The sequence below is a fragment of the Scaptodrosophila lebanonensis genome, unplaced genomic scaffold, assembly GCF_003285725.1.
Source record: "Scaptodrosophila lebanonensis strain 11010-0011.00,11010-0021.00 unplaced genomic scaffold, SlebRS2 tig00000001-arrow-pilon, whole genome shotgun sequence".
NCBI lineage: Eukaryota > Metazoa > Arthropoda > Insecta > Diptera > Drosophilidae > Scaptodrosophila > Scaptodrosophila lebanonensis.
This window is the reverse complement of record NW_022060529.1, coordinates 19,745,537-19,770,113: the sequence shown is the minus strand read 5'-3', so window position 1 is coordinate 19,770,113 and position 24,577 is coordinate 19,745,537. Positions and strand designations below refer to the sequence as shown.

The following is a 24,577-nucleotide window of genomic DNA, read 5'->3' as shown; positions in this document are numbered from 1 at the left end:
TTTCATTACGATATATACTCAGTATAATGGTACTTTATTAGTGGGTTTATATTGTAAATCAAGATAAGATAAAACAAAAGGCCATTGGATGGCAGATATATTTGAATAATAGACCGCAATTACTCGTGTCGAATTTGCAATCATAATAATACTATAATTGTACAATTAAATGTTTCCTTGACTTTTCTATAAAATGTGTAAAATGTTCTTTGATTAGCGAGGAGATAGCTAATTAATAGTAAATAGATTGGAAACGGGCTAATTAAACATGAATATGTTTTTATATAAATTGTTGATGGCAAAGAAGCAACCTGATCTATAATCTTGCAACAATACCAACTGCACAATTAAACTAACAGCTGCGTAGGCACACAATAATAACAAATAGATTTATTCGTTGTTGTTGTCTGTTTCAACTAGACTGTTTAAACATTTGTTCATATTTGTTAAAAGAGTAAAAACATTTGTGCTGCTTGTCTTGCAGCCACAATTACGTAATATTGTTATTTTTAAACCCTTTATAGTGAAATAATTGCTATTTGGCTTACTCTCTTTTTTAAAAACTACAAATCGTATCTTGCCAATTATTTTCCTCTGCCCAGCCCCCACATCCCGTTAACCCACCTGTAGTTAGTCTTAAAATTAATTATTATGTGTGGTGTTTTGACTTTTGCGTGGCCCTTGGCCCATGCTTTCAGTCCGTCGACTTTGCCGTGAAAGTGTTTAAGATTTCGAAGAGGAATACGTTTTATCTCCGAGCTGAGGCACATAACTCATCAGTCTGATAAGAAGATTTGCAATATTTGCAATATCTTTTGAACACAAATTAATATTTTTTTTAGAATTTTCAGATACAGATAAAGTTTATTCCAGTATAATGTAAATTTACTTTTTTTTACATATATGCTTAGGAAGACCTCAGAATCTCTTTATTATTTCTGTGTGAAATTTAAGTTAAGTCTGTTTTTCCTTCTCTGTTTCGAGGTATGTTGAACCATTACTTTTAGGAACAACAATTATTTTGTATTATAAATTATTTATTTTTGACAATTTAGAATATACACAGATATGTATTTGTAGAGTTATTAGCGATTTGTTAATTAGATGTTGTGCGAAATCTGTTCGCCCGGCTTAAATGTCGCCGCATTTTGTCATAATTATTATTAGCTTAGAAGTAGCATGTTTTTATCTGATTCTAGCACCATGGTATAATGAAAGTGGCCGCTGACTGTCACAGTGTGGCACCTGGCATAGCCTTTTTGTTGTATGAGTGCAAAAAATGAGAAAAATAAAACAACCAGCTGCTTAAAACAAATCACATGGCAAACGAGTATAGCCCCGCAAATACTTTCGCAAGTGGAAACGAGTTTCTTTTGGAGTTATTAAGATTTATTTGCTAAAGTCGACGCTAAGCATTGAATTTAATTAGTTCATATCTGGCTCAAATGTATGACAACAGCGAAAATTCAACAAAATACAACACACACACACACACACACATACTACTCAAAACAAATGACTGAGGCAGCAAACGTGTTTCTGGTCAAACCTCTTGCTGGCAGCTTACTTGTGATGAATCATTCAGTTAGCTTTGTGTGTTTTGCTGTTGGCCGCATCAGCTGTCAGCTGAGGCTTTGTCAGCCACATTTCTGTGCTAGCTGTGCTTGAAAAGAAAATTGCAATTTTCCGCCAAAAGTCAGCAAACAGCAATTGCAACACAACAACTACAACAACTACAAGAACAATCAAGTTGCCGCTGCTGTCAAATCAACTGTCAAAATTGAGAAGCAGCAGCAGCGGGCATAGCGTCGATGTCGGTGTTCTGTGTACTAATCGTAATTATATATACATATGTGTGTAGTATATTGGTTTGTAAGTGCGGTTGAGAGAGAAAGAAAAGTCGTGTACTTGATTTCTTATCGAGCCTTACAGCATTCCAGAGCGACAAATCCACAAAACCAGAATTCACTTTTCAACGCGATGGCAGCAGCGACCAAAAATTAATTGAGGCAACATTGGCGGCGGCAGCAGCACAAAATGGCAAAATGGCAACATCCATATCCACATTCACATCCACATCCATATCCACATCCACAACCATTTCAAGCTCAAGCTCACGGGCTCCGAGCGAAGCATGCGGCGCGTGGCCAGGTGAAATGCCTTGGACTCGTACATACTATAGTCGTATATGTGCTTTGTTGTGCCTCTAATGGCACAAAATGTACCGCTGCTCGATACGGCCCGGCTAGACATAATGGGTGTGTGCACTCAGAAAAAATTTTCCCGAAATACTTATAGCTGAAATTTCACAATAATTTTTTTTCGATTTTTAAAGGAAACAAGATAGAACTCTGCAGTCGAGCAAGTCCGACAGTAAAATACTCTGTACTCTCCACAAAATAGGAAAATTAAAAAAAAATTACTTAAATAAATTTAATTTATTTATTAAATTAAATATAAAATATTTAACACATGCGTACCCATAAGTGTTTATGCACAATTTCAACAGCATATATTTACATCAGAATCGTGTCTATGCGTGCTTGTATGCAGTAAAGAAATAAGTAAAAGCAGCAACAACAACAACAGCTGCCGGCAGAGCTTCGGAAGAGATTATGTTTATATAACTTTCTTCATAATTGACCTATCATGGTGAAACTTGGCAACTAGGCACATAATCACTATCTGGAGGTATTTGGCAAAGTAAATAATTCCAAAAATTACGGTAATTATAGGAAAACACGAATTGCGGGGGAGTGGGGGTGCAATAGGAAAAAAACACAAGCTCGTCCTTTCTCGGACCTGGAAGAATCTGGATACAAAGTTTGGTTATTCTAGCTCTTACACTTTCTGAGATCCTTGCGTTCATACAGGCGGACAGACAGACAAACATGGCTATATCGACTCGGCTTGTCACCCTTGTGGGGTCTGCCACGCCTCCCTCTCTGAGTTTCATACATCGCACCAAACCAGTATACCCTTTTACCCTTTATTAAAAAGTTTAGTTGTGTTTGTTTGTGTGCAAATTATTTCTATGTATGTTTGTGTGCAAATTATTTGTATGTATGACCATACCTTAAGTTAAAACAAAACCGAAACTCACATTTTAAGAACTTTGTTTCAATGCTTCCATACAATTTAATAATTGTCCTAATCTTAAATAAAGAATAAAGATTAAAAAAATTGTAAATCTAGGATTAATTATTTGTAATTTAGCATTTTTGCAAAGTTAGTGTAGAATTATTTTTTTTTGTAATTCGAAACATTTTTGTGGAAATTATTTGTACGTATGACCATACCTTAAGTTAAAACATGAACTTAAACTCAAATTTTAAGAAATTTGTTTCATTTTTTAAATCTAGGAAACTCTCAATTTGTAATTAGAGCTATAATTTCTAAATTTGTAAGTCTTTCTAATTTAGCATTTTTGCAGAGTCAGGGATGTTTTTAGTTTTAGGGAGATTTTCTGACATCTGGCTAAATAGTGTTTTTCTGAGTGTGCTCGCCGACGACAACGCTCTGTATTGCCCGCGTGTGATTATGTTGCATTTTGCTGCTGCGGATGTTTGCAATTTGCTGCAACTGTTGCTGTTGCAGTTGCTGTTGCAGCTGCTGTTGCCGCTAAAGCTCTCGCTGACAGACATTGCACTGGATATGGCAGCGATGGCTGTTTGGTTGTTTGGCCGCTTTCAACAGCATCGTCACTCGATCTCTGCTGTTTCCTCTATTTCCTCCCCAGCTCAATTTTTGAATCTGCGGCTCTACTATAGTTGCTCAATTTTCATTACTCGTAGATGCTGCTGATGTGCGACTAGCGACATGGCCATCGCTTGTTGCTCTTTTGCTTATCTTCATGTGCTGTTAGTTTTTGGCAAGTGTGCGCAAAATTGTACATCGTGCCACACCATTTGGCTGTAGATGTGCATGTGCGAGTGCGCCTGTGTGTGTGTGTGTATGTAATGGGTGTTGCCACCGCTTTCTTGCTCAATACATTTTTGTCAGAGATAAAATTGATTTAGAGAAGTTGTGCTGTGTACGACAGCCCCGAGTAATTGCCTTTGAGACACAATTGTTGCCATTTTTATTACTCGATCAAATTTATGGCTCGCGGGCGCTTACGCAAAGCTGCTTGGAAGTGAACGGCAATTTAGTCTGAATCAAGTGTATTTGTATTATAATTAATTGCAACCATTAAAGTACTACCCGAATATTTCACTTTTGTTCAGTTGAAATTATGAATTACTATATTTTTCAAGAGTCAGCTTTTTGTTTAAGCTTTAAAAATTTTTAATACATATTTGTATTCTGGGGGGCTCAAATCGACACAGGGCTAGAATATTTCATTGTCAAGTATGAAGGAAGTAAAGCACTTAATGATAACAATGTACTGTCTGTCTTACTAATTCGTATTCCATTCAATTATATTTTTTAAATGTCTTCAACTTTTACCGTCGACCCCAAAGCAAGTTTAAGCACGATTTTGGGTAAATCAGCTACCAATTGAGGCTTACAAAGTCATATGCATTTTTGTAAGATGGTCCTGAAATAAATAATAATTCAGGGTATATCTGTGGGTTTGAAAAACTTCGACTGCATGTCTGGTTTGTATACTCTACACAACAAATAATTTCGGCCTTTGACCACCGACTAAACCTACAAACCTGCCCCAACCCATTTAATTTCCTTAATAATACAACACGGCAGCAACTTCAGGCTAATACTTGTATACTTGGAAATGAAATGCCCACTAATTTGCAATTGGTTAGTAATTTCAGCTGTGCGCGCTAATTCGAGCCCTCAACATATTGGGCAGCGTCGTGCCTGGAATAATATTTGTGATTGCCAAACAAATTTCACTAGTCGGCATATAAGCCGCATAGAAAGTGCATTTCCACCTGCCGGTCAACGAAGTTAATTATAAATTCGTGGCGCTTATCCATAAAACTGAAATCATACACACACATGCATAACCGCATACTAAAAGACGGACAGACAGACAGACAGACAGACAGACAGACAGACAGACAGAGAGCAATGTGCGAGACAAGCCCATCAAAATAGCAAGGAAATATGCAAATCTAAGTATACTCGTGTTTTTTCGTGGTACATACTCGTAAATGCGCAGGCATATGGAATCGGGGGGCTTGTGTGCTTGGAGAGGTGCTGGTCTAGCTGGTTACTCGCGGAGTTTCAGAAGAAACAACAACAACAACAACAACACCAATGATGGTCATCATAGAGTGGGGACAGCCTGCGCGGGATTATGTTTCGAGTGCTAAGTAAAATTAATTTAAACAAATCAGCCCGAACATGACCCGAGGCGCACGATTAATTAATTAACCATGTTTGGATATTTCAATGGTGTTACAAACTTTTACTTTTTGATGAAGCATAAGCATCATAGTCGGACAGACTTGTACTTTGGCCATTTATTGGAATTGAGGAAATGATTTTGGCTGCTTGTTATTCGTTTTATAAAGTACGGATTAGTGGTTGACTACTTGGGGCCGATTCTATAGCGACACAATTTATAGCCAGCACTAGTGGGAGTGGGGCAGTGAAAGTTTTTCCCAGTGTATGTATGTTTTTTGGGCCTCAATCTGCAGCCAGGCAGGGCTAGACAGTCCGACGATTGCAATGACAAAAAATTTGTCTGTTAAATGATACGTAAAAGGCCGTACCGCTTTAAATGGCAACGAACCGCGCTTGGACGCCATTTTCGATGGTCGGCAGTGCCTCAAACACCTATAATTACACGTACACACATACATACATACACAAGAGTGTGCCTATGTATGTATTTGTGTGTATATATAACGGTTTCATTGACAACCAACGCTCGTGGTGTGGAGAGACGCGCTAGGGGGGCCCGTTTGGAGCCATTTATTGTCATTATTGTTGTTGTTGTTGTTGTTGTTGTTGTTGTTCTTTTGCTGTTGCTGTGCTAAATAAAATGCCAAAAATTGTTGAATAAAATGCGAGGCAAAGTGAAGCATATGATGAAGTGGAGGCAGAAAGACAACGCGTCAAGAAAATAAATAAACATGTGCGTGAAATGAAACTCAAGTTAGGCAAGGTAAAGAAGTAACAGCAACAACAACAACAACAGCAACAGCAACAACAATAACATTCACATCACCATTGCCAGCGAAAGAAGTTGCCAACGCATTTTCTTAACATTTTGTAGGTGACTAGGCCAAAAAAATGTTTGATGTGGCATTAAATAAATAAACACGATACACTTAAACGACAGTCAGTAACAACAGCAACAACAACAACAACACATCGCGCTCTGTCGTTAAATACAACAACAACAACGAAAACAACAAATCAGACAATATTTAATTAAATTCCATCAGAAAAATTTAATATTTTTCATCAAGATTAATATACGTACATAAAGCAAATTGCACGCGTCCGTGCCTTTATTCATTTAGTAAATGATTTTAGCCCTGAGCTCAAACTTGTTAATACATACTGTTGTTTAAAAGGCTGCAAATGCTGTTCGTTCATTGGCCAATTTGTGGCCGCCGCTGCAAAATAAATAAAACCAAAAAAACAGCATAACTTTGTGAAGCAGCGGCATGTTTGTAAATATTGTTGTTGTCGTTATCGTTGCTGTTGTTGTTGTTGCTGCTGTTGTTGTTGTTGTTGCTGTCATTGGCGCTGATGGTAATAAGCATTTTCGGTTGTTTGCCGATTTGATTTGTAGGCGTTGGCGCGCCTGCGCATGGACTTGACATTGAACTTTTTTTTTTTTTTTTTGCGGCTTACGTTACGTGGATTATCGAACTCTGTTAAATACTCTTCACATTCTATGTATGTGTGTGTGCATCAAATTGGCGTAGAAAATTTATTAAATATATATGTGTAATTGAAAGCAATTAATTTCATTAAGATTCGTGCATTATTTTTCGAGGCTAATTTTATAATTATCATAAGTAATTATTGTAATGCTAATATTTGGTTAGGCTGCCAGCTCAAATGGATCAAGATAATGTATTCTTTTACATAAAGTAAGCCGCAAGCTAAAAATTACTCATTTTAAAGTTTTATTAACAATTAAGATTCAGTGCTATTTTGTTTAATCGAATAATGAATGATGAAAAATACTTTTATTTTAAATGTAGCTGGAAGGTGAAGAGTATGTATCTTAATGTACGAGTTATAGAAATTGAAGAAGAGATCGTTAGAGGGACTTCATTGCTTCTGACCAGGATTTAACAGAATCTTTAGTTCTGTATCCAATAAATAAGCGGAATTTATTAAGCTGCAAGTTTTAATTTAAAATATAGGTTAGTGATAATGCTGGCAAAAATCAAATTTAAAATCGACGAAATTTGTTTATTATTATAATAAAATTTGCACATGGGTGATAAATGTGAAAATAATGTTTTAATATATGTATATAACACAGCGATAAAAATATTTCAAAGGGGCCATAAATATCGTTTTATTATAAATGCATACGATAATTATACAAGTTTTTCAATATTAAATCATATGAATATTTGGTACATAATTTGAAAATCAATCGACAATCGTAAGTGACCTATTTTCGATTCAGTTATGTTCTTTGTGGGCTGTTTACTTAAAAGCTTTGCTAGTAGGCCATTATAGAACGTTGTTTAAAAAGGTAAAAGCTTTTGTGGCTCAAAACTGGTATTGGTCGTTATTTATTTATAAAAACCGGCTCCTTTTGAGATTGATATCGCTGCAAATAACCATTAAAAGATATACGAATTGTGTTAAAAATAAAATATTACGCATACGCAAGGGTGTCAACATGTTATATTTAAGGCAAATCTAGAAGCTTTATTCGATTTGAACCCACCTAAGTGCCGCTGAGTAAATTGACTTTGAAATAATTTTAACTTTGATTTTTGACATTTCAATCTACTACGCGATTGATCAAAAGTATGAGGAATATATACAGATGTCCAAATAAAATCTGTGGTGCATGTGCACAGCCTTCAAGAGTCTATCATTTGAGTGACAACCTAATCAAGTCCAATTGAATTCATGCCCATTCAGCAGCATGACAAGAAGACCGCCTGGCATATGACCCTCAAAATAAAAACAAAATCAAGCGCACTAACGTGGATATCTGGCACAGAAAAAGGACGGCATGGCACAAACCCACTAGACCCACTGACAGACACATTGAAAGACGCCCAATTAGAGGCAGCGATTTGCGAAAAACGAGCAAAAAATTGGAGTGGCGCGCACTCAAGTGAAATTTGTGTCAATGCGCAGGCGCACAATGCGCCGCACTCGACTGCGCACGGCCTGTGTCGAGAAACGGCGAAAGAACTAAGGCAGGCGGCAGTAAGTCAAAAACGGCAAGTACTGTATAGGCGGGCGGGCCAACAGACAGACAGAAAATCATAGCACAATAACAAGACATTGCATTTCTATAATTTATGTGCATCGGCAATGGCAATACACAATTGCAATAAAAAACTCTCTACTACTAATTAGACAGAAAATTGCGTTTGCGTTTGTGTTTTTCAACCACAAAGGTGTGTGCGGTTGGGGCTTTCGACTTGAGTGCACAAAAAGTGCGCAGTGCAGTTATTTGGCTGAGAATGAGGGAAAAATGCTGCCACTACTAAGTATACCAACGGAGTTTCCGTTTAATTTTAATTTCCAGCTGATCCAACTAGTTGCGGATTTCCAACGGCTAAGTAACACAAATAAATATTAGGCTTTTAAAATACAACGATATGAAGGCAGCATTCTCGTGAAAACAAAAAAACTTAACTTATTTACCTGAAATACAGAAGAATTTTGCACAATAATGTAAAGCGATCGTTGCTGTTATGTTTAACAATTACGCATAACATTCAACATTGTTTCCTTATTTGTCGATGTAATTAGCAACATTCAAGAAATATTTTGCTTAGACAGGCTTTTTTTAGTCTATATAAAAAAGGGGAGTGGGTGATAAATCCAGCTCGTATTTTTAAATGATTATATTGAAGTAAAGTTGATAATACATGGAAGGTTGTTACTAATAGATTGAATAATTTACATAATTTTTAATTACTTAGAGTGTTGTTAATCGAACGAATAATTAACTTAATTTATTTGAGCAAATCACCCTAAAAAGATTGTAAAATATAAATTATATAAATAAAATGTTTTATAAATAAATTTATTATTTTAAAATAAATTTAAAATTACAAAGGCCAAGGTCCACTGCTGCTCAACGACTGTTTAGAAACCTCAAAAAATTGATTAATATTTAAAAACTTAATAATTGATTAAGCACATTAAGTCAATAATATTTAACAAAGACCAAATTCCACTGCTACTCAAAGATTGTTTAGAAGCCAATCAAAGAATTTAAAACTTTAAAACAAAACAACTTAATAATTGATAAGGCACATTAAATTAGGGAGTTGCTTATTGTTTATTATTTAGTCTAGCAAGGCAAGTACAATATGTGATTAATATAATGTTTCTAAATAACATTCCGATAAATTAAGTCACTATGTGATACTATACTGAACTTTACAAAAGGCTGCTTAACTGCTTAAAGATAACTTTTTCTCACAAACTATTAACTAATCGCCCTAAAAGTCGAATGTAATCTATAAACCAATCAAACTACCTACGTACAATACTAAAATAGTATTTGCAGGGTATATTTTTTAAAAAATGTATTTCAATTTTTGTTTTTTTACACTTTTGTTTGCCAAAAAACAAGCGGACAGTTTATAATTATTACAATTAACCGATTTGCAAATCAAATTTGATATGTTTCTCAATCATAAAGTTCTATTACTTACTAAAATACAATTCTCCTTATTTAATATTTAAGCAGTTAGGTTCTTAGCTAGAGAGACTACTTTGGTAAATCTACTTATTATGTAGCGTTACATACATTCTATTATTCATACATATATACATTCAACTATATAATACATTCAACTATATAAATATTGGTTATATTTCTGTAGTTTAAGAAAAGGCTAATGCGCATATTCTTTATGCGATCAACACTGAATAGTTTATTGTTCGAACAGTGTGTTGGGCATGACAACCGTATTTGCCGTAGAATATTTTTAATGAAATAATTAATGCGGAAAACCCACGCAAAATAACAATTGCAGTGCAGTCAGACAAAATGCTCGAGTCTGAAGAGCCGTGGAATTTATTTGAATGATGAGCGCCTGCGACTGAATTGGCAAACAGATATGTAGATGCACACATGTACTATATAATACTATATGCATATGTAAATATGTTGCTGTTGTTGTTGTTGTTGTTGTTGTAGACATGCCCACTTTGTGGTTGCCGTGTAATTAGCGAATTAACTCTTCAGTTGATTTAATAAAACGTGCGAGGGGCGAATTGCTTGTGGCTCCATAAGCCAGCCAGAGAAGAAACTCTGTTGGAAAGAGTGGAGAGGAGTGATTACATATACAAGTATGATTGTGTGTGAGTTCTAGTAACTCCTATTTTGCCTTGCATCTGATGAGGAAGTCATTGAGTCCCCAACTTTTCTTGGCACTACATTTTGCGTTAATTGAATTAAAATTTAATTGTGTGAGTTGTGCGCATTGAATTAAATTGCACTCGCTGTTGCGGAAGATTTTACCAGCATACGAGCATCGCTAGAATGAGGTGAAAATGGCTGAGAAAGTGACATGCTTCTTTTTTTTTGTAGCCTTTATTGCCATTGCTAATGGCCATTTCTCACATTCGAGGCAAGTTCAAAAAAGTTGCTTAAGCTGGAACTGAATCTCGGATACGAGATCTTGTTTTTGCGTTTCCAGTCCAAAGCCCTGCAGCGAGAAGCAATTTTTCAATTCAGATGTCATTATGGCTTCAACACTAATTTTCATATGCATAGATCCAAACCATGTTTATGTGTGAGTGTGTGTTGCATGTGTAATGGTGTGTGTGCGAAGCGTTTGGCTGGCGGCAGCATTCACGTTGTTGCACAATTTCTCATTAGAGGAAAGAGACGAGGCCAGGCAGCAAAGACAGCAGACAGCAGACAGCAGAAGTGAGACCAGTCTACATACTTGTACATACATCGAGCAGTGAAATTTTCTAAGCATGAAATTTTCTACATACCCCTACCTACTTACATATGTAAATGCAACAATTAAATATGCATGATTTTCTGCCAACTGCAAATTTGCGGACAACCAGAAGTGGACACTGGGCCGACAAACTCCACAAAAATTGGGCCGCGGGGCAGAGACAATTATATAGTGAGTGATCGTACTACTTACCTACCACCGAGGAGGCCAGCAGCTCTAGGTAGCAGCAAAAAAAAATAAACGTTTTTTTCTTTTTTCAAATTAACTGAAAGTTTTCCCTACGTCCCGACCAAAGAAAGTTAATGCCGTTGTGCTTTTTCGCTTTTGTCATGTGGCCTGTGGAAGGCGAGGCTAACAAATACATGCATATGCAGGCTAAGTAAGTGACTTCGACAGCAGCATTAGTCGCAGTCGCTGCCACAATCGACAGGTCGCTAGCCCGTCTGCGCAGGCGCAACTGTTGCGGCAACGACGCGTATGAGTATCGGGTTTCGAACCAACTGAAGCGCGACTTGTAGGCTGATGCGGCAGAGACACACAGACTTGTAAACCCAAATACACTCGCACTCGTGGTATACTGAAATATTTTCGCTCGCAGCAACAAAGCCAGCTTTGGAAATTGTAATGAAAATGCATTTCCACTAGCACAAAATACAATTGTGTTGAAAATGTTGGGTTCGTACGGCAATGCAAGTGCAATACACCGAAAGAAAAAGTATTCAAACATTTCCATATTTGAATTTTGAACTTAATTTAGGCTCTTTTTTATATGATTTAAAAAACTAACAAATTTTTGTTCATCTTATTTAAAAAGTGCTCTTAATATTTGCCATTCACTTAACTAATAATAAGGACAGACAAATATGACAGACATATATGAAAATTCTCACTGAATAACTAATTTAAATGACAATTATAGCTTATCTTTGTTGCTTTTCACGATAAAAAGATTTTAGAGCATGGTTGGCGTCACGGCACCCAGTTGTACCCACGGAGAACTGACGCTAATAGTATTTTATAAATAGATGAAATCTATAAAAACATACATAAATGTGTTTTAAGAGTACAGGAGTTTCAAATTTCATTTTAAGGAAATATTTACAAATCGATTAATAAAAACGTCTGTCTTCAAACGTAATATAATAATCAGCTGTCTATTAAAAGCTTTTTTATTAAAATTATAATTTCATTATTTGCATATAATTTCGTAAATTAAAAATTATTAAAAAGCCATGCAAATGAGCTCAGGAAGTATAAATTTAAACAAAAGTTTGTGGTACTTTTATTATGAAAATTCACTTAATCGATATGGCTAGAGCGCACAATTTTTCAAGAACATTTGGTATATATTTTATTGAAATAATAAAAAACAATAAGCCGTTTTAAAACTTATTGTTCATGAACTACATACATAGTTAACAATTTAAAACAAATTCATTGCACATTACTATAATTACTTGTCTGATGATCTTCCACTTTGTGCCTAAATCAAAATATTTGTTGCAAAAATTAACAAATGCTTAACAAATTCGACGTTGCAGGAATATATACAAGTATATATGTTGAGTTATTTTTGAAATCATTCATGTTGTATTTCTTGAATTTTCACTAAAGTAATAATATTTTTGAGCTGGACTTGAAATCAGAGCATTCTATAGGTAAGAGGGTCTCTTCACAGATTTGTGAACTCAAAGTGTAGCTTCCACTTCACCACTATAACGGCTCCAAAACTTCTGCAATGGCACTTGTTGGCGTTGTTGGTATTGTTGTTGCTGTTGTTGCTGTTGTTTTTGTTGCAACGATACTTACTGAAGTTGCTTTTGTTTTGTTCATTTTGAATTTTCCGCGAACGGATTGTTCGTTCGCTTGCGTTGCACGGCTTGAATTTCAATTCCCATTAAATTCAGCTGCTCTGTCAGCCTCAGCTTTGTCAAGCGCAACGACTGCGGCAGCAACTACTTGCAACAGTAGCAGCAGCACCAGCACCAGCAGCAGCATTTCAAAACTGGGCGCAGCTGCATTCATTGTGTGTGCAACGAAAAGCCGGGCAAGTTTTAGTTTTTTAAGTTTACCAATAATAAGTATTGGTAATTGTTTGTTAACTGTTTTATGGCTGCGGCCGTTTCGGGCGAATGCCAGCTACACAGGTTCTGCCAGTGCGCCCGATTTGCATGCAACACAAACAAAGGCTTTCGCAGGTGCGGTGCAAGTGCGAGTCTCTTGATATGCCACTCGGGCCATGCCAAATAGCTGCGATGTGCGAATGGCGCGCGAGAAATGCGGCAATTGGCACGTAAATACTTATATACATATATATGTAGTATAGTTGACACTATTGAGTTGTTTTTTGTTATTGTTGTTAACCATTTATGCAAATGACTTACAATAAAGCCAAGACAGTTGTTCAGATAACAACTGACGTCGTTGGGTTATGCGGGGGCGTTATGGCAGATCATATGTCCAACATCCAACAGGGCTTCTGTCCACTTTAAACTTTGCATGTGACTCAGCTTGAGTCAGTCAGTTGGCCACTGATTAATGCCAGGGAAAAGCGTGAATGATTCCTTTTTGAAGCAAAGGTAACGTGATTTATTAGCACCTCTTGCCTGCCAGATTGTTTTTGTTTTTGTATTTGTATTTTCTCTGTTGGCACGCCAATTACACGACCATCAACGTTGACTAACGGTTATCGTCCTGACGCATTGCCCACCTGGAGGTGCTTGCATTAATCACTTTAGCAAATGGGTTGCTTAAGACAGTCATTTCATATGCGTAAGTGGGGAAAAAATATTAGTGTAACGGGGAAAATTCCTTTTTTTTGAAGAAGTTCTGAATTTCAGTTTTAGACAGGTTTGGAGTACGTCTAAAGGGCTTAAAAGGGAATAACCTATACACCAAATTCTGTTTTTACACGGCAGATTGGCTCCAGAAACAACCGTGTAAAAAAGGCATTGATCATATGCAAAAAGATGGGATTGGTTCCTTATCTCTTAAGAAATATATATGCAATTTTTAATTTACAAACCGTGTTATATCAAAATCGTGTGATAAAAGACCGTGTAAAAACCTAATTCTGTTTTTGTGTACATATATGTATATGTATGTGGTATACTTGTATGTATGGGCACATTTTAATATATGTACATATGTATTAGATTTCTGCAGAGTATATAACAAGCAGCAAGAAGCATTTCCTACAACATAGCATATAAGTAGATATAGTACATAAATCAACCTAAACATATCCCCGCTACAGAATTTTGTCAATACAGTACACACTTCCTAAGCTATAAAAACTAAACGTTGCTTACGTAATTAATATATAATTCTCCATGTTTTGTTTTATTCAAATATTCTATAAATTAGTACAAATTTATAAGGTCAACACAAACTGCAACAGTTTTTCAATTAATTCCCGAACATTTTTTTATCTGCCTAATCGATTTCCTATACCATATACTATGTGCTGCTATTTATATCAATAATGAGTCCTAATAACAAATTCCACTGACAGTTCCCATAACATATATGTATTTAATTCTAAAAGTGAAGAAGATTCGACTTAAGAAAGAAGAACCACTTGGGAATTCCAGTAGTTTTTCCTCACTTTAATGCCTGATTCGGTATCAAAATTGTTATTATCACTATTGGGTACGATTTCATAAAATTCGGTATTTCAATTTTGTGGGCTTAATAAATATTGATCTTGGCTTGATGCAAGTGTGATTATTATTTGAATTTTAATTTTTAATGTATGGAAATTTCATAGTTTTATTATTAAATTACTTTTGTAAAATATGTGATTCTTGTTTTGTTAATATAGAGTTCTAATTATTGTTTAGCACATATCGGTTTGAGGTTGTCCGCTCTATAATTTTCTGAGTGTAGCCAGCGTGCATAACAGTTGCCATTTGTGGCTGGAATTTATAGTGTCTTCTCAAGCTAACAGAACCTGAGACCCACGCATTTTGAAAAGATGCTAAATCGCACCTAAAAATAACTAAAAATGTTCAATTTTTTCTTTATGGTTTCAGCACTCCTTCGACTTTGGCCCACACGCTCAAAACTTGAGAAGACGAATAGCGTAAACAAATATTGGTGAGTCGCAATGCCCTGAATCGGGCACAGGGTTGGCCATCCTCAAAGGCATAAATTATGAGTATAAAATAGCGCCATTCAAAAGTAAATCTTGCCTTTCATAGGTTTCTATAGAAATGTTAATTTTCTACAAGGAAACGAACTCATAAATCTTCGCAATATTGTCAATTTGCATAAGAGGTGAAATGTTGTACTCGGCACAAGCCGAATTGATTGTTTGCAAAAATTTTAATTAGATATTTCAGATAACTAATTAATTTCCTGTCTTACTCGGCTTGAACCTCTGACCGCACCTTTTAAGGAAATTAAGCGAAAATGTCTAGACTTTTGACCCGACTCGCGATTTTTATTTTGTGACGCCCACCATATGTAGTTGGACGGCTCTCTTTCTGGGTTAGTTGAATTTGCATAAGCATCGCGGAACTTAACATATTCGAAAATAAAAAAAAATAAAGCGCACAATAAAAACTGAAACGGGTGGAAAAAAAAGGTAAAACGGTATTTCCGTTAGCGCACGCTTCAAGTTATTTATTTTGCGTCTGCTCGCCGCATTTTTCGCGTTAAAAATACGAATTTGTTTTTGGGTGACATGTTTGCTTAGTAAATCGCGCTTAAATTATTTAACATTTGAGTTTCTGCGTTGAACAACAACATCAACAGAAATAGCTGAAAACAAGCACCGGCGGATTATGTCATGGCATTTGCATTTCGAGTGTATGCGAGTGTTTGTTTGGGTCGCTATACTTGTATACTAGTAGTACGCCCCATGCCGAAAAAGCGAAATTATTTGGTCAGAAATCAAAACACTTCCGCATGGCCCGACAATTCGGGCGTGATTTTTTCTGCAATTGAGGAGATTACTCTACTAGATAATGCGACTGCTCAATTCGTGGGCGATGGCTGATAAGCCATACTTTAGTCTAGGTACATACTATATATCAGATGGATAAGTCAAACAGTATCTGTAGTGTGGGAACGTTTATCATTCAGATTTGTAGCTGCCTTAATCATTCAACAGTCTCGATAGGCAGATTGAGAAAAACTGCCCATCCGCTTATACAATTATAATAGTTGTATCGCGATATTATATTTAATTTGTATATTGGGGATTTCCGGCTAAAAATTTTCAATTCATTCCACTGTTTCCAGTTAAACGACAAAATATTTTAATGAACAGAAACTTAATCATATCAGTATATATTGCCGTATCACCCGAAAACGTATTCACTACAAAAAATGTTGCAAGATTTTTTGTAGACGGTGCAGGAACATTTTCCAATGATCTGCAGACCATATTCTTAGATGAAAAGCATAAAGGTTTTTATTAAAGATGTGTGTGTGTGACGAAATGTGGCAATTCTGATCACGCACGTTTCCGTTCACGTAATTAAAGGATTTTCATTTTTTTTTTTTTGTTCTCGCTCAAGTTGGCATAATTTTTTAGTTGTATCGGTTTCAAATTTGTATACCTATCTTAGGCTTACATATACATACGTAGCGGAATAATTAAAAGTATTTTTCCATTATTAGAATGATTTTTTTTCTGGCAGTGCATTGCTAAATGATTTTTATATACACGTACATTTTTTAAACCCAAATCATCTTCTGATCTTGTGAATGTTCATGATGTTGTGAATGGTGACCTCTCCATAAAATCCACGGGAATTTTGGCAATTATCACGTTCAAGAAATTCATTTAGTTTCACCTTTCCCCCACAGTTCTGATGTATAGTACTATTATCGTATCTATTATCTTATTATTTATAATTGTATATATTCTGTGATAGATGTATAATATGACTATTCAAATGAAGTAGGTTTAATATTCAAGCTGGTTGATCCGAAAGTAATACTATAACTATAATAATAAACAAGATAGCGTGTAAGACTATCCTGTACTTAAGCGTTTACACATTCGCAGATACCATAAGCAAAAAGAAGAAGCAGAAGAACGTCACCCTGCTAAAGTTTGAAGTGTCATTAATTCGCTAATAACTTTTCTTAGGATAAACAGTTTTGATGACAAATACAAATACATTTAAATTACGTATGCAGAGCTTTATTTTATGTATGTTTCGAATTGTGGAAAGAATTCCATTATATTCTGTAGCGGGGGATTCCTTTGCTTAGTAATTAGGAGTGCCAAATTTTGTTATTGTGAGCTCAGCCGTTCCCAAAATGTAGACGGACAGATCTAGATCGGTTTGTCTCATCATGCTGATCAAGAATATACATATACTTCATGATGATCCCATAAAATAGCGAGAAAGGGTATACAATTTAGACTAATGCGTGAAAATACTTGCTTGAAATGTCTCCATGTTCGTCCATATGTTTCACACAATAATCGTCATCAAAAATGGAGATGAAAAAAAAAGAGTTTATCTTAAAACAGATTAATATGATAAAACCAATATAGTTAACACGAATATAAATAAAATAGTATTGTAAAAGATCAAATCAGATCAGTGTTATTTTTAAAATGTCATGTAAACATTTTTAAATATGTCGTCATTATGTGGCAAAGATCGAGTTCGAGATTGTATTGAATTCTGCTCAGCTTGATTAAATTAGTCATTCGGCCAGTTTTTGTTTGCTGAATACAAGTAGAGACGATACAGACCAGATACAGACTGCGGGTCAGGTGCAGCATAATGGCTATAACTACATACTTAGTACTTGTATTTATGCTGCATGTGAACTGTCATTAAACATTTGGCATGAAGAGGTCGAGGTTGGGGTAGGGTCGAAGCCGGTGTGGGTTTCGGTTAAACGAGGCATTTGATTGGCGCGTGTGGCTTCTGTTGTTGCTTGGGCCCTGTTTTTAAAATCAACCAAATGGGTTTTGTGATACTCAAAACACGTTTAAGTCAGGTCTGTTGGTAGTTGGCTGTTGTTGGCTGTTGTTTGCGTTTGCTCAAGGTCATTTCGCAGTTTTCCGCAGCACCATGGTAGTGCCAGGTGCTGGTTTATTATGGAACAGCTTCCAGCGTACAGACTAATCAGCATTTTGTGTAATAAACAGTTAGCCTTTCCAAACGCCTTGAAACGGTAAATATTGTAGCAGCAACTGCAGTTAGCCATGCTAACTAACTGACTGACTGACTGACTAACAGACTAACAGACTGAATGGGTGGCTAACCAAACGGCGGCGACGGTGGCAACATGCAATGAGCACGTTTCCATGTTCAACTAGCGCCCAACGCCCCTCCAGAGAGCTGCTGCGATCAAATCGACAGCAAAGCAAATGCCGCGCTTCGCTGAGCAAAAATGATAAAGAAACTAGCCAGAAACATTAAAAACTGAACAATTTTTTCCTTCAATTTTGTTTCATTTTTTTTTTTTTTTAATAGCCAAGCTGCTTATGTAAGGCTTACAAACTGACCAGCACCATTAGGCGCTGTCCAACCACACTTGCCGGCCATTTATGTATGTATGTACGAGCATGTCTGTATATATTTATGTATTTATGTATGCTTGGAGCCCAGAGCGATTGCTATAACTCGTTTCTATGTCGCTTGGTCCTAAAAACCGTACAAGTGTGCAAGATGTCTGATGTCGCCATCATTGGCACTGCTTACGATAAATGATTCAAAACAATTTGCATACACAAACATATGCATAAATATGCATATGATGGAGAGACGGTATGATATTTATTATTATAACCAATACTCAATATTTTTTGGGACTTGTTCGATGGCAGCAAATCGTTCCAGAGCCAGAGCAAGCCGAATCGAATCGAATCGAGTCGCCGCTGGTCCATTGAAGTATTTTTTGGGCGTGTTTGCTTTTTAGCTGATTGCGTGTGGCAAGCGCCACGAAGTTTACCGTTTATCTATTTTTCATTTTTTGAACAGTATTTATTTGGTTTTCTGTTTTTTGCATCTACTTTAATAGTGAAATATGTAAACGTACGAGTGTATCCGTAAATGTGTTTGTAAAATGTTGCGCTTTCGTGCCAGTTGGTCCGAACGAACTGCTTCTCCAGTTTACAGCCTCGACGTGGTGTTATGGCACCATTTCGATTTATTACGCAATGTATTTTAATTAGTGATCAAAGCCTGTGCCGCATGGATTTGTTCATTTCACAGTTTTGTTTTTCACAACTCTTTACTAATTCGTTTCATTGCCTCGCGCAACGGGCCATCGTTGAAATTGAGTTGCCAAATTTAAAGACGCGCAGCAGGTGCAAAATTACTTTGGAAATGCTCTTCAACTAACCATTGTATGAGCTGTGAAATAAATTGATTAGTAACTAGAGACAATTCAATTGAAATGGTAGATATGATGCCAACAAACTGAATTAAAGGGGCAAGGCATATACAAATAAAACCGGTCAAATGGTATAAATATTTGTGTAGTATGTAGAAAATAAGGCGGTAGCGATATGCCTTACTGGCTATTTACTAGCAGCGCTGCTCTGTTATGGCATAATTTCTTCTTAAGTTATCGATTCACACTATTATCCAACGTCAAACATGGAAGAGTTGTTTGTTGCGAGTTGGAGTATGAAGAGGTTGTCAGCTGTTATTATATTTATTGTTAACTTTAAAATGTATCCTAAATAAGCATTCACATTAAATAAACTCATTTGCATTAAAAACCTACATTAGTGTTATATCACGCAATATAAGTTTCAGACGACACAAAATCTGTCGTTTTCGTTAGTCAGTCTGTGTGGTGTTTGTCTGTCCGTATGAACTCCCTTATCTTAGAGATCACAAGAGTTACAGACACCAAACATTACATGAAGATTTTCAAAACTTAAATGCAGTTTAAGATTGTTTTAAATATTAAATATATCAGTCAGTAGTTCTTTAAAGTATATAAGTTTCAAACGACACAAAAGCTGTCGTTTTCGTTAGTCAGTCTGTGCGGTGTTTGTCTGTCCGTATGAACTCCCTTATCTTAGAGATCACAAGAGTTACAGACACCAAACATTACATGAAGATTTTCAAAACTTAAATGCAGTTGAAGATTGTTTAAAATATATAACAAATCATTCAGTAGTTCTTTAATGTATATATACTTGTATACCTAAATGTGCACTAATAAATGAGCATACTAATAAATTCTTATTCTTAATCAGTTGAAATATGTTTTCCTAATCTAAAAATGTATGTTTAAAATCAGTTGAATTGGTATTCAGCTGAGACTCCAAAATATTTCTTTTTTAATTTATAAAAATAGATAATTGGCAAAAGCAAATATTCTTCGAAATCGAATGAAATGAATAGACGGCCCTTCTGGGTCTTACATAAGTATTTAACTTTGAATAATTCCGCATATAATAACTGCTTGCAAATGTTTAAAAACCTAAAATTATCACATTTGGTTTCTATTCGATAGACACTTTTGACAATTTAGCCATATTTGGTCAAAATATTTGTCGGCATGAAAAGGTGCCGCCGCTTTGACACACATTTGACGGGTGAATTGGCGGCTTATCCGAACACCCATTAGCCATAGCAATGGCTTCGGTCAACGCCAGACCCAACACTTTGAGGCTAATCAATAAAAGTGCCCGCGGCGGCATGTACCAAGGGGAGGCGAATGGTTTTTTGGGGTCAAAAACGCTATTAAGAGACAGCAACAAGAACAGCGCAGTTTGAAGTGGAAATTGGAATGCCCAGCTCCAGCTTTAAATCCAGCTATCAAAGGTGGCAGTAAGCCACGCCATGGCCCAGCCCATCTCATCGAGCAGGTCGGCACAGCACAGCAGAGCCGTGCGCGGGTAATTAAGCAAAAAAAAAAAAAAAGTACAATTGGACAGTTGGCCATTAACCACTGGCCGTTGCTACCAACTGCGCCACTGTTTTGACCTGGGTCAGAAAATGTTTAAAAGTATAAATATTTATGTTGCCATGTTCATGATACATACAAGCATACTATACATATAAGTATGGGTATGCAACACACTACTTACTTGTATTATACACACATATTTACATATTAAATACATTAGGGTCTCTGACGTGAACACAAGCTCTGTGCACTTTTTGCACGACTCGTGCTCATGAGTTTTCTTAAGACTTTTTGTTTCACGTACTCTGTGGCGCACTCCCCTCCCCACAAGCCACAATCTCCTCAGTTCCCACATCCCCACATCCCCACTTTCCCGACTCCGTTCCCCGCCATCGACAGCGCCATAAGGCCAAACATGTTTTACACGTTTAGCGGCGTGCGAGTAAAACAGAAACTACGCCAATGCGAATACGTATATGAATACGGCGAATACGCAAAACAGGTTAAGTACTGGGCATAATTTGTTGTTTTCTTACCGCATTATTGAAAGCTCATTGATGCCTCGTTGCTGTTGCTGTTATTGTTATTGTTGTAGTCTGTAGTCTGTGGCGCATTACGAAGTGTTTTCCGATCATTTTGTAATGTGCCAGTGCCACGAATTCAAAATATCTTACATACATACATACATATAGACACTGCGGCTCGAATGAATAAGCTCAATATTTAAAAAAAAAAAATAACAATTGACCATTTCAGAATTTAAATACAGGTGCTTTTCTGTTTTTGGTAACAAAAGAGCATACAATATGCATCAGAAGTAGGCAAGGTTTACTTCCTGATAATCTAAGGAAACATTTTAAGGACATCTAATTAGATTCCGAAAATATTACAATAACATTTTGTATTGAATTGGATTGGATGTACCCTAATAGCAGAGGGACATTCTATTTTTATCAACAGTTATTTAATAGAGTCACTTGATCTATGTAGTATTATTTTAAAATATATTATTCTAAAATTTTGTATTGAATTGGATTGGATGTACCCTAATAGTAGAGGGACATTCTATTTTTATCAACAGTTATTTAATAGAGTCACTTTATCTATTGAGTATTATTTTAAGTGAAAGATTCGTATTAAATTAAATTACAAAGTGGGCGAAAGAGTATCAATTAATCTTTTAAAGTCTACATTTTTAATAATTTGGTATATTAATAAAAAAATCATAATTAATATTTTAAAATATTACATTTTTTCATGAACATTTTTTCCCAGTGAATGCCTACATATTACTGGTTTTGACTTCACATTCATTCACGATCGATCGATCCCTTGCAAAATCCAATACATATTCATATACAATCATAGTATGGGTATTCAAAAATCGCGTACAAATGCCCTCGAACCGCTCATTCTGTATTCCTAGAATTGCGGGCAACAGCTTAAGCTTGAACTTCTCTTATAGGCGCGCTAATTGTGAAGGTTACGCTTGGAATGATCTTCAGTTATACGTATGTATGTATATGTTCGTATTTGTCATCGTCTATAAAAGTGTTTAAAATTTAGCATTTATATGCAAATTAATATTCATAAACTCGGCAATTTATGGCATTTAACAATTTGATGTTTGTGCCGTTTTCGTCTTATCGTTGCACGATTTTCTCGATGTTGGATTATTGTTTTTTAGAAGCCACTCTGCCATAATCAATTTAAATTGGGTGCCAAAGTTAACGCTAGATTGAAAAATAAGAAAGGGAACACAAAGATGCTGCAGCCACAATCTCCAGAAATATAACTGGCAAACGATGCACAGAAGTTTAAAACCTTTGTCTTTACCAATGGCTTTCTTGCCTCTATCTATTAATAATGTGGCAGCCATTTGTGAAGGTTGTGAATATTTCTATTGAATTTTAGAAGAGTGTGAAGCTTAAGCCAAAAACGCACTTATCTTAACTGCGAAAATGGAATGCTTTGTTTGCGATTGGGTTTTGTGTCCAATTCTCGCCATTGTTCCGATACGCATTGGATCGGCTTACAGATTTATTTGTCGCGTCAAATCGCCGTCGAATCGCACTTCAATAGTGGTTTCCATTGTACAGTAAACAGTGGAATTGACAATCAATCCATGTGGGCGAATAATCTTCAATGGATTTTGGCAATCCGGCTATTGTAAATGACTTTAAGCAAGAAACAAAATTTTTTCTAAAAAAGCTAACACTTTTGTATTAATATCTGCCCCAAAGTAGTTTAAAGATAACTTCAGCTTTTGTAAAAAATTTTCTAACTCCAAATCCCATATTAGTATTGATTAAATGATTTTATATTTGATTATTAATTTATAATATATTATTTTTGCAATAAAACTGTGCAAAATATTTTATTTAGTGACGACATAAAGTAATCTCAATGAAGTCTATCAAAATAATTTGTGAGTTATAAAAAATTCAAGTGATAATTGCTTTGAATTGCAATATTTCCTTGAATCATCATATCTATACAGATTTGCCAGTAGAGTTTTTAGATAGCGTTCTAATTGAAGAGTTTTTTTATAAATGATTCACGTACTCAGCTCGGCAAGATAATATTTTATGTCGCAAAAAAAAACAACATATATTTATTTGAAGTAGTCTGTTCTTAAAAAATAAACTCTGAAATTGATTCTTTTGCACTGGTTGTTCGATTTTATCATTCGTTTATTTGCCATGCACTCGACTAGTCAAGAAAATAGCAACTGAAATTTATCACAAAAATCGGCAACTGTCGCAACCATGTCAATGAATTAATTCAATAAAAGAGTTATTAATGATGTACTCGTATTTGCATAAACATGGCTGTCAATTTAGTTGATCGAAATCAGAGCAGTGTTATAAATTGTGATGCCTGGCCTGTTTATTTCAATGAGCTTCAGTCATATTTATTTATTCTATAAATTGTGGCCGCCCCGAGGTCTCGCATTCTAAAAAACAAATGAAAACTTAAATCAGACATAACACTAAATACATATGCGAGTATGAGATACCTATGGCTTGATATGAAAAAACATGACTAAGCAAAAGTACTTTGAGTTGCGAATTTCAAACCCATACGCAGAATAAGAAAACAGAGACCCGTGGGCATGTTTGTTCAGCAACCAAAGACCATAAGACCAGAAGTTTGAAGTCTGCTTGTTTGCTCGTTTGCTCGAATGTGGCACAATCTTTTACGGCACATTAGCACGGCTTAGTCATGAGCTCGAACTGAATCGACGAGGGCCAAGAGCTTGGGTACAAGTGCTCTGGGGTTTATAGCAAATGTGTGCTATGGTTTTATATCTTGTGCAAATAGTAAATCAGACACAACGAGGCGTATGCGTTCTGTTCATGAACAATCACATTGTGAATATGTCTGCCTGTCTGATTTTTTCCTCCTTTTTTTTGTTTTTGTTTTTGTTTTGTACTGGCTTGCGCAATTCGCTTGTTTCAATTGTCTGGCCATTTTGTAGAGCTACCAACCAACACGAGATATGTACAAGTACATATGCTGTCTTTTTGATATGCGTCATGTCGCATTAATTTGATTTGCATAACTCGAGAGCAGGGCGTGCGCCTTGGGCACCCACATGTCGTGTTCGATCCGGAGCCAGATCCGCAGATGTTGTGACATTGACAGGCCCCGGAGCGCATTAGGTCACTGGT

The 24,577-nt window shown here is 35.9% G+C and overlaps 1 protein-coding gene across 4 annotated transcripts in view; it reads left to right on the top strand.

Moving 5' to 3' along the window:
• LOC115620263 (rho GTPase-activating protein conundrum) overlaps positions 1-24,577 on the top strand; it is a 56,461-nt gene that overhangs the window by 16,576 nt on the left and 15,308 nt on the right. For 3 of the 4 annotated variants that reach the window (XM_030513443.1, XM_030513452.1, XM_030513425.1), the window contains one exon: positions 15,092-15,155. The exons of the other annotated variant lie outside the window; for it this stretch is intronic. The gene's annotated coding sequence lies outside the window, so the exon portion shown is untranslated. The remainder of the gene's footprint in view (positions 1-15,091; positions 15,156-24,577) is intronic. 4 annotated transcript variants of the gene reach the window in all.